This window comes from Eulemur rufifrons, chromosome 18 (assembly GCF_041146395.1).
Source record: "Eulemur rufifrons isolate Redbay chromosome 18, OSU_ERuf_1, whole genome shotgun sequence".
In the NCBI taxonomy this organism is placed as follows: domain Eukaryota; kingdom Metazoa; phylum Chordata; class Mammalia; order Primates; family Lemuridae; genus Eulemur; species Eulemur rufifrons.
This window is the reverse complement of record NC_091000.1, coordinates 60,461,931-60,473,496: the sequence shown is the minus strand read 5'-3', so window position 1 is coordinate 60,473,496 and position 11,566 is coordinate 60,461,931.

Genomic DNA, 11,566 nt, shown 5'->3' with positions numbered 1-11,566 from the left:
CCTAAGTATAAAAGCAAACCTCCAAATTGATAAGTTTCACTATGTAAAAATTAAAAACAAAATCTTCATGGCATGAAAGGAAGTAAAGAAGAAAGAAAAAGAAAGACAAGAAATCACAAAGAAGACCAATAGACATTCAACAAATGGGAATATTCGAAATTCCTATCAAGAAGCTCAAACTGAAGAGAAAGGAGTGGTTTTCTTAATATGTTAAGAACTCTATATTATTATTGATTGATGTCTAAAAAATTGCCCCTAAATTTAGCAGCTTAGAGCAATGAATATTTATAATCTCAAAGTTTCTGTGGGTCACAATCTGGGAGCAGCTTAACTGGGTGGTTGTGGCTCAAGGTCTCTCATGAAGTTGCAATGGAGACATCATCCAGGGCTGTAGCCATTCTAGGCTCACCTGAGGCTGGAGGACCCCTTCTGAGATCATTTCTGCCACATTTGGCAGGAGGCCTCTGCTCCTCACCCCTTGGCCTTCTCTATCGGGCTGCTTATGACGTGGTAGCTGGCTTCCCCCAGGGCAAGTGCTCTAGAGAGCCACCAAGACAGAAGCAGAGTATCTTTTATAAGCAAATCTTGGAGATGACAGACCATCACTTCCGCCATACTTTATTGGTCACACAGACCCACTGTGGCACAATGCAGGAGGGGACTACGTAAGGGTTTGACTACCAGGAGGTGGGGGCTGTCTTGGATCATCTTGGAGGCTCTGCCTGCCACAACCTCCTACAGTTCAATAAGGAAAAGAAAAAAAAATCAAAACACACCCAAAGCATCAAAAGGGACAAAAGATATAAAAAGTATGCTCATAGAAAGTACACATAAATCAATATACATTAAGATACATCTTAAACATAAAAAGATGCTCAACATCACTCAAAATAAGAATAATGTAATCCTAGCACTTTGTTAGGCTGAGGTGGGAGGATCACATGAGGCCAGGAGTTCAAGACCAGCCTGAGCAACAGCGAGACTCCATCTTTACAAAGAGAAAAATTAGTCAGGTGTGGTGGTGTGAACATGTTAGTCCCAGCTATCTGGGAGGCTGAGGCAGGAGGATGGCTTAAGCCCAAAAGTTCAAGGCTGCAGTGATCTATGATGACACACTGAACTCTAGCAAGGGTGAGAGAGCAAGACTCTGTCAAAAGAGAAGAAAAGAAAAGAAAAGAAAAGAAAAGAGAGGAGAGGAGAGGAGAGGAGAGGAGAGGAGGGAAGGGAGGGAAGGACGGGAAGGGAGAGGAAGGGAGAGGAAGGGAGAGGAAGAGAGAGGAAGGGAAGAGAAAAGAGTAATTTAAAACTGTGTTGCAATATCATTTTTCTACCCATGATTGGTGAAGATAAAACACAAACTGATAACTCACTGTATAGCTGAGGATTTGGGGAAGCATAGCCTCATATTTTATCAGTGAATGTAGACTTTGATAAAACCTCTATGAAGAGTAATTTGGCAATAACTATCAAAACTAAAAATACACATATCCTTTCATCCAATAATCTCACTTCTAGGAATTTATTCTAAGTATATTCTGGCACATGTGCAAAATGATGTCTGTATAAAGATATTTATTGCAGTGTTGACTTGCAATAGCAAATGATTGGAACCCATCTGAATTTCCATCAATAGAGAACTGATTAAATAAATTATGGTAATATACATATAATAGAATTCTATGCATCTCTTTACAAAGAATGAAACAGCTCTCTTTACACTGATTTGGAATTTTCTCCAACATGTACTGGAAGATGTGAAAGCAAGGCACCAAACTGCATGTCATCATTTGTGAAAAGAAATATGAATATGCTTGTACAAGAGCAGAATATCTTTAGAAGTTCATCCAGGAGATTGGGCCTTGTAGCTGATTTTGTAGAGGGGAACTGAGTGGCCAGGGTAGAGGGGTGTGGGAGAGACTTTCTTGTTATGCCTTCATTATTGTACATTTTGAATTCTATAGTATCAGCATGTATTAACCACTCAAAAATAATTTTAAAAATATATTTTTAAAAAGGATATTGTAATAACCTGAAATGAGGGTGCCTTAAGCTAAGTAGATGTCAATAGAAATAAAGAGAAGTAGAATTGACAGGACATGGTGAATAATTGGATTGGACAATGGGAGAAGGAAGAGTTCAGAATGACGTTCAGGTTCTCACTATAGGCACGTGAGTAGATGGAAGACAGGGAGCCTAGGAGCCTCTGACAAGAAAATTTATGTATTTGATAATGTGATTACATTTTATAGAAAAGCCACATTTTTAAAAAGTCAAAGCCAGGCACAGTGGCATGCACCTGTAATACTAGCTACTCAGGAGGTTGAGGCAGAAAGATCGCTTGAGCCTGGGAGTTTGAGATCAGCCTGAGCAACATAGCAAGACTCTGTCTCAAAAAAATAAATAAATGAAATTAATAAAACAAAATAAAAAGTCAAGGCTATTCTTCTTGCAATTAGAGATTATATTTTAAATTTTCTTGTAGCTCTTCCAATAGCTAGTATGATGTCTGACTTGTTATAGATCCCCAATAAATATTTGCTAGATAAATATCTGAAAATCAAATTTCTAAAATAGTGTTTCATCTTTCCAGAAGGTGGATTCAAGATGTGCCTAAAGGCAGAGTGTAAGCATCCAAGAGATTGAAAATATATCTCCTCTTTATTCAAGAGTGAGGGGCACAGGCGGAGAAAAGATGAAGTTCATGCAGCAAATTGCTAATTGGAACAAGGCACAGGACTTTCAAAACACAAGATAATTTGTTTTAGTATCTCAAAAAAAAAAAAAAAAGGAAGAGTCAATTTAGCCACCAGAGGGCTCTCATCTTCCCATTTAGCATTAGGCCTAGTCCCAAACATGAGGTAATGAATAATGCAGTTGAAGGCCAGAAGGGAATATATAAATCTGTATTTTTAATATATTGAATAATATTAATATTTAATAAATTAATTAATATTAAATACATTTAATAAATATATGTGTTTATATATGCATTATTTCCCCTTCTCCCCCATTAAATTTATACCACCATGGTAAGGACATCCTGCCAAGTGATCTTATTACAAGATAAGGGGATTGAAAGTCAGCAAATGTGCTTTAAATACTCCAACTTTGAATGTCAAGGAGGGCCTCCCTGTCCTCTGTTAACTGCAAAATGAATTTATCTCTAGTGCGCTCTAATGCAAATGGTGCTTGGGAGATATTCCCATGTGTCGGGTGGGAAGGAGGATGCCTCCATGAACGGCTTCCCTTTAGGTAAGCCTGCCGAAGTTGTGCTATTTGTAGAAACTTTAGCACTTTATGACCTGGAAGATTCTGAAATCTAGATTGTTAGAGTCTATAGAATTGACAGTGTTTCATTGTATTCCTTTATTTTTATTCTGTTTGAACTTCAAGTCAGGGATTTGGGACCCTCTTGTTGATTTTATGAAGTCATGCAATCAAGGTGGTTCCCTCCCATGAACAGCTGCCACCTTCCAATGCCATTATCAGCTTTTGTGCTCTGTGATTTAACACTAAATCTACCAGGCTCACAAATTATAACCTATAAATATCCCTCATTGGATCGATTATTCGAGCCTTTGAATTAAGAGAGCAGAGAAGGACACGGAGGTTTACTGGAGGCTGACACTGGCTAAATGTTCTTGGTTCAGTATTATTATTATCCATCCTCACAGGGGCTCTAACACAAAGTAAGTATGGCACTCCCCATTTATATTATATCAGGAAACCAAGCGCTGAAAGGTTGAATGAGTCACCCAAGATGGAAACTACTGTGGCAATGGGACTAACTGAACTCAGAGTGCCTACAAAGCTTGTGTCTTTGACATTTTAGTAGCCCCCATGATGTGAGCATATACCCTGGGCTTTCTATGTCTTTGATACCATCCTCTCTCTAAGCCATTCAGGGGTCTCTGGGGCAGTAGCTCTTTGGAGGAGTTCTGAGGCAGCATGTCCTATGGCCCTGCAGTGTCTAGTGGGGTGTGGTTTAAGGGTGGAGCAGCAACATCGCAAGGGTGATACGCCTCCTCAACCCTTCATCATCCACAGTGTCGGGAGTGGTGAGACTCTTGCAGGTCTTTTGCAGTAACGGCCATGATTTGGCCATGGCTACTCTTCTCATTCCAGCTACCAATGGCCTCTGAACCTGGAATGCAGGTGAACACAGGTGGGGTTTATGGGCCACCGGACCACTGATGGTGCTCCTTGCTGTGGGCTTTTGATATTGATCACTCATGTGGAGCTTGTGTAATAATGGCCTTGCTCCCAGGAGGAAAGCACAGTGGCCCACACCCAAGAAGACACATGCTTATGGATGTTCTCTGACACCTTAAGCAATGTCATGTGGGCAGGATGGAGTGTGAGGTTGGCTGTAAAATCCGTAGCTGTGAAGGGCAGTGGACTTTAGCAGCTCGTTCAGGAAGCCACACCCAAGACCACAGCCTTGGGAGCATCTCGAGGCCCAGGTGAAGATGTGTCCAGCACAAACCTGTGCAGTGCAGACCTTGAAGCCTGGCCCCTGAGGCAGAGCATTTTAAAACACTAAGTCCCCTTACTGTCATGAGTGGAGCTGCCTCAAAAGTTAATTTTCAAAGTAACACTCACACATTAGGGTTTCCTTTCTGAAATCTGCTTCAGTGAATGGATTCATCCTAGGGAGGACAGACTGCTGTTTCCTTGATTGGATGAAGCAGGATTTGGGGAGTCTCTTGAATGAAGAAAGGAGAGGAGTTTGGCAGGCAGAAGCGAAAGGATTATTATAGTCCTATGAGTCACAGGGACTGCAGGCAGACAACCTGGTGAGGGACAGGCGGGCGCAGTGCAGGGCTGGAGAGCAAGCCCAGGGAAAGGGGGTGAGGCCAGGGGAGCAAAGGGAGAGGAGTCTATCAGTCAGCGACGTCCAAAGAAACAGGACTGGTAGGATGTGCACATACACGGAAAGAGATTTATTTTAAGGACTCGGCTCATGTATTTATGGAGGCTGGCAAGTCCCGGATCACTGGGGTAGGCGGGGAGGCTGGAGACCCAGGGAAGGGCTCATGCTGCAGTTCAAGTCCAGAGGCCTCCTGCTGGAGCAGTTTCCCCCAGGAGCCCCCGCCCTGCTCCAGCAGGCTGGGCTCTTCCCACTAGGGAAGTGCACTGCGGTCATACGTATACATGAGGCAGCATGACCAGAAAGTTCTGCAGAGCCCTCTGAACCATTCCCAGAGCCACACACTCTGCCGCAAAGTCACCTCTGCTGCTGCACCCAAATGAACCAGGAAGTCCCTCATGCCACCAAATCTGGGCATTTGCAGGGCTGGGAGGAGGCTCCTGAATACAGCCAGGCCAGAAGGCAGTGGCTGTCCCGGGTGATGGTCAAAACAGGCTGAAGACCTCAGCTGCTGCCACATCCAAGGAAGATTAAGGGAGAATTCCCATTCAGCAGGCTCCAGGTGGCTTCCAACCTTGGCTGCCCACTGGGGGGACCTGGACGTGCTTTTAAAACTTCCTACGCCTAATCTGTAGCTCAGACAGACTCAGAATCTCTGAAGGAGGGATGCGGGAACAAGGACTCTGATAAGCCCCCAGGTGACTCCAAACGTGCAGGCCACGCTGAATGGCTCTGCCACATACCCCACAGCAGCAATTTGTGTTTCTTTTTTTCCCTTTGAGGCCCCCCTTGGTGTCTATTTCACTGGATTTCATGCCTGTTAAAGTTGCATGGGCTCGGGAAAGAGGGTGTTTCCACAATAATAAGGTTTTCCCTCAGCCTGCACCCTTCCCATGTTGCCTCGGAAGATTGGACATGAAAATGTGTAACGTTTTGACCTTGAGGAGATAGAAGGTTGGGTTGATCTTCCAGACATCATGAAGGAAACAGAAGCAAGATTTGGTAAAAATTGTGTGGTATTTAAAAAAAAGGGGGGGGGGGGACTGGCATCAGAGCCAGCCAAAACAAGCTTTGGGCTCTGTTCTTCTTGGGTAATTCTTATTTATTTATTTTTATTTGTATATATTCATGGGGTACAAGTACAATTTTGCTACATTGATGTATTACATTGTGGTGAATTCAGGGCCTTCACGTCACAGCGATGCACCTTGTACTCACCAAGCAACCTCCCATCATCCTCCCCGCTCCCATCCCATCTTCTTGGGTAATTCTTCATTGGGAAAATCCATTAACTTCACTAAGCCTCAGACTATTTTTTTATCCCTAACATTAGGATAATGATCTCTATCTATCCTTCCACGCTGCGGTGAGACCTAGGGAAAATGAACAGCAAATGCCTGTGCTGTAGTGGGCAGTCAATAGATGGTATCAATTATTGGCGAACTAGGACAGATGCATGAGAAAAGTCAAAAGCTGGAATTTGGCATCCGATGACCTCTGACCCTCAGTGCCCTCATGTGTTAAATAGGGATAATGTGTTGGGTTGAATAGCCGTCCCCACACCTTCCAATATTCATTTGGAAATAGGGTCTTTGTGGATGTGATTAGTTAAGGATCCTGAAGTGAATCATGGACTTAGGATGGACGCTAACTCCAATGACTGATGGATTTATAACAGAAAGGAGAGGGAGATTTCGACACAGATTTCAGAGTCTCTGTAAGGTGAGAGACGGGCAGGGAAGAATGCTGTGTGACGACAGAGGCAGACACTGGAGTGATGTAGCCACACGCCAAGGATTACTGGGGGCCAACAGAAGAAAGAATGCTTCCCTAGAGCCTTTAGAGGAAGTAGAGTGCTGCTGACACCTTGATTTTAGATTACCAGCCTCCAGAACTGTGAGAGGATACATTTCTGTTGTTTTTAAGTCACCTGGTTTGCATTACTTCGTTACAGTAGCTCTAGGAAATTGACACAGATAATAATAGTAGCTATATTACTTCTGAGTTATTGCAACTACATTGAATTTATATTGCAAATATAATTAAATTTACAAATTGTAAATATAATTAAATTAACAGTAAAGTTTTAGCTAAACGTTAATTGACATTGTTTAGGTGTTGGGCAAGCAGTCTAGTGCCATCATTGTCTGTGCTAGGAACCAAGGCCATTGGCATTTGGAGGGTCTTTCAAGAATGCCTAGGTAAGGGATAAAGTTAAATGGCAGGTGTTGAGTGCAGAAGGAGGCAAGATGAGAGGCAGTAAGTCAACATCAGAGAGCACCCACCTTGGGCACCTCCACCCACCAACCAGGGGCAGGGCTGGCTTCACTTTGATCTCCAGATCACAAGCATAATATTTGCACCCAAATAGCTTGGTGTTTCATTGGCTCTCATCTTGGAGATCCCCCTTGAAGTTGTGCTTTCATTCCCATCCCCAATAAGCAATCACAGAGCCAAGATTTACATGTTCCTGGTGATTTCATTAAGCCCCCTAGAATGAACAGGTAAGTTTCCCTTTATCATTGTTAATACAGTCATGCAAACAGTCCCTGTCTTACTCATGCCCAGGGTCTAAAATGGGGGTTCCCAAGTGAATTTAGAGATGTTCATCTATGAGTTGGAAGGACATTTTTCAACAGTTCTTTCTTTCCCTTGATTTGAGGATTACACAGAAATCCACTCTGCTAAGTGGGGAAACTATGCCTGAATTGAGGGCCAACAGTTCTTTTGGCCTCTTCCTCTCAGTTTGGTGATATGTGAGGGCAATAAAAGGTCAACGATGACAGGAAGAGTCTGGCAGAGGAAAGTACTGGCAGTGTAGACGCAATCTATTGTACAAGAAAGAGAAACCATGTGATTTTTAAAACTGGCCAAGTTGAGTTAATGCATGCACATAAAATGACAACGTAAGTGCATTCTATAATGTAGTTAGAAAAATTTTCATACGGAATAAAACATGTCTAGATTGAAAGTCTTCAGAATCACGCACCAGACTCCTGGCAAGGTAAAAGTCATACATTACATGTTTTCCTAACTCTACGTCATCTAACTTCATCATTAGAATCTTAATAAAATTTAGTGTTGAGTGAAAACAAATCCCTAAAGTGTAACCAAATATATTTGCTCAGGCCAGACTTAAGCCTCAGCGGAAGGTTTTGTAAGCTCATGTAGTGGAAGGGATTTTTCTCTTCTTCCTGTTAGCATCTCAGAGGAACTGAGTCTAGCAGAGCAGCTGCTAACAGAGTAAGCTGGGAAAACCAGGCTTGTTCTGCCTTCCCAAAGGTACTGCAGGATGAAAGAGCAAATCTCCAGGCCTAACGCAAATGGCCAGGCAGAGGGACACCGCACCCCCACCCTCAGGCTACGGCATGCACATGGCCGGGATGTACACACAGGATGCTCTTTATGTTCATTTGTTGAATGAATTAATGGATTCTATAGTGTGGTGGAGTGCAGTGTTGTTCAACTTACTGAATTAAGTTGAACCCTATTATTATTATCGGATTAAGAGATCCATTATTTCTTAATATCACTATTATTGGATTAAGAAATCAATTTAATAATCATGACATATTTTAAATAATGAAATAGGAAACCATATGATAGAAAAGGAAGGGGTGTATTGCATAGACTAAAAGTGAGTATGATTTAATGAAACTTTTCACAGAAGTGTGTGTGTGTGCGTGTGTGTGTGTGTGTGTGTGTGTGTGTGTTTCTATTGGGCCATGATGTAAAATGCCTGATAGAAACACACAGAGTCAAGAAGGGTTGAAAGCCATTGATGAAGTGGAAACAATTTGGGGCACTTGGGTTAGACAGATCAGCATTTGAATTCCAAAGCCACCTTGAGACACTGAACATGTTACTTAAATCGTCTGAGCATCAAATATGCATTTAAAGTCCGGCAGATATCATGCACTGTGCTTTGTGTGTGAGGATACATGGTGGCTAAGACATACTCCTCACCCTCAAGGAAACACACAATATGCCCTTAATAAGTGTCCATCTCTCTTCAATACTTTAGGCTTTCTGTGACTGGTGGATGAGACAGATGTTTGGATAAGAAGGGATCTTGGGGAAGCTCAGAGCCTGGGGCTCTTCAGAAGCCAGTTGGATCCAAGTGTTTTTCTTTGCTCTGTGTCCTCTCTTCTTAAGAATGGTGACAACCCAACACTAACTTCTCTCTCAAGACATAGAGCAAGTTTAAATTCTCACAGTGCCCACCAGGTAATCAGGACTGGGGGACAGAGTGGCATGTTGCAGCTGTGTCTTCTCTGTCCACCCCTAACCCCGAGGGCATGGAGAATTCAGTTGGCCTATCGTCTGCAGAGACCACTGGCCCCATTCTGGTGTTTTCTATCCACCGATCGGCTCTCTCTGGGAGCGGTGGGCACAGCCAAGACATACCCAGCCATCTCTTGGCAACCCACATGATTCGTCCCTGGAGTCTGCAGCTGGCCCTTTCTGTACCTGTTCCTTCTCTCACAATATCCCCATCTTTACGTCACCAAACATGGCCCTCCCATATTGAGACTTGCTTTCAAATCATCGAATATCCTTCTTTGATAATTGAACCCACATGAGTTTAATAAGTCACTTCTCTCAGAAATATTTATATGTTAGATTTACTTCTCCATATAAAATGGGAGGCTTTATCTTTGGCAAAACATTTTTGTATGAAGTAGCGAGACATTTGGGATGGCAGTAAGAGCAGAGGCCCTTTCCACTGCCCCCGAAGATCACAGCAGGTGAGGGGGTGACCATGCCATGGGTCGTGGGGATGATGATGTTGTACAGTCAGGCTAGACCAGGCCCTGATGACAGCACTTACCATCTGTCAGGAAGGGTGAGCAGGAACCTAAGGTAGAATAAATTCTGATGTCAGTAAAATTTGTCCCCCTTCCTGTTTAAGGATCGATTTCCCTGGCTTGGACCCTCGTACCCCATGGGCCCTGCTTTGGGCCATCAAGGCCATCTGATCATCCGTTCCAGAACTCCACCTGCATGCAGCCGTTCATCCCCAGGCCATTCCTCGTCTCCTTCTCCTTTTCATCAGAATTCACCCTGAGTCCCATCACTGTCACTGTAATAGGGCCCTGGTATGTAAGACAGAGAGAGCATCTTAAATGACCACTGTAATGTTGGGAATCTCAGCTTTTGGGGAAGGCTAGGGTGGAAGATGCTTGGTGATGAAGCCTGTAAGATTAAGAAGCTATAAGGAATCCGCAAGTCAGTCTCTGTGTTCAGTACTGTCCAGTGGTGCAGAGTCAGGCTTTGCTGGGGTCGCAGACAGCAGACGTGGCCCCGGCTTCAGGAGTTTGCAACCAAGCAGGGTGGGACCGGGGCCTTGGATGCTGGGCACTCGCACCCAGCACTTTGAATCATCTCATTTAAGTATGGTTGGTATCATCCTTTAACTTTACAGATAAGGAACAAGGTTCAAATAAGTAAACTATTTTCCCCAGGTTCAGTGCAAATAGTGGGCTGTGGAGTCTGAACTTGAACTCAGATCTGGTCTGGTTCTGAAGTTGCTGTTCTTTCCAGCTGTGAGACAAAGTTGCACATGTAAGAAGCCCCGTTTGCTCATTCCTATGTGCCAGCAGATTTTCACAAAGCCTCTGCCTCGGTGACAGGCAGCTCTCGGAAAGATGCTTTGAAAACAAAACAGGATAGAGCGCACGGTCCCCCAAGTCTCCTGCCTGAGTCACTGTAGTCTTTAAAAGATAAATGACCCCGGTCCTCCCCTTTTCCTATAGGTAAGATAACATCTAGCAGGGTTAGGGATTATGCCTCTGTAATCTACGACCAGATGTGCTCTTGCACCCAAACCTTGATGCGATTCTGCTTCGATGCAACTCCCGAGCAAGCTGGATGTGATTTTGCACGGACTGAACCCCGCCACCCATCTACAAGCAGCGGGCCGAACAACTGGGCTGGAGCGGTCGGACGGAACTGCTCCTGGGCTGGAGCTCTCGGCCTATGGCCCTCAGTAAGACTTCTGAATACAACTAATTGCAATTCTTTGAAAGGCTGACTCTCTTGTTCAGGCGACCCTGCATTCCATACCGTCACAGAAGCAGAAGCCCGGGGCATGTGTGGAGGGGAGAGGAGGGAACACCGTGCAGCTGGTGGGGACAGCCTGCCAGGGGACTTTAGAGGAGGCAGCGGGCCACACGCCCTGGGAGGGGGCAAGACAGAGCTTTTGGGGAGAGCTGGGAAGTGGCATTCCAGTGAGGTCTGAAGCCACAGAGGACGACTTATCTATTCCACAGTAGGTGGAAGAAGAGGGGTCTTTCCAGGTGGGGCGACCGGTTTAAGCAAAGGCTTGGGAGTAGAAATAAAAATGTGCCGGAAGCCAGCGATGGGGAGAGCTTGTTCAAGGAATGGAAGCTGTTCCTTGTGGGCCACCTTCGCTCTGACCTCATCGTCTAGCTGAGGACGGGAGAGCCCGAAGCAGGAGGGGGTGTCCCTCTAGGGGGACAGCCCAGCAGGCCCGGCCTTCCCCGTGTGGCACCGGGAGCCCTGCCTGGGGGGACGGGGCTCAGGCCACAGCACCAAGGGCCCTTGCAGGGAGCAAGGGTCTCCCGTTTTGGAATCCTGGCCAGTTTCCATTTACATAACACAGCTTAATCCACAGAAACAGGAGCCGCAAGGCAGGTTCTTTCTCTTCTCTTTTTTTCCCCCTCTCTAAGACAC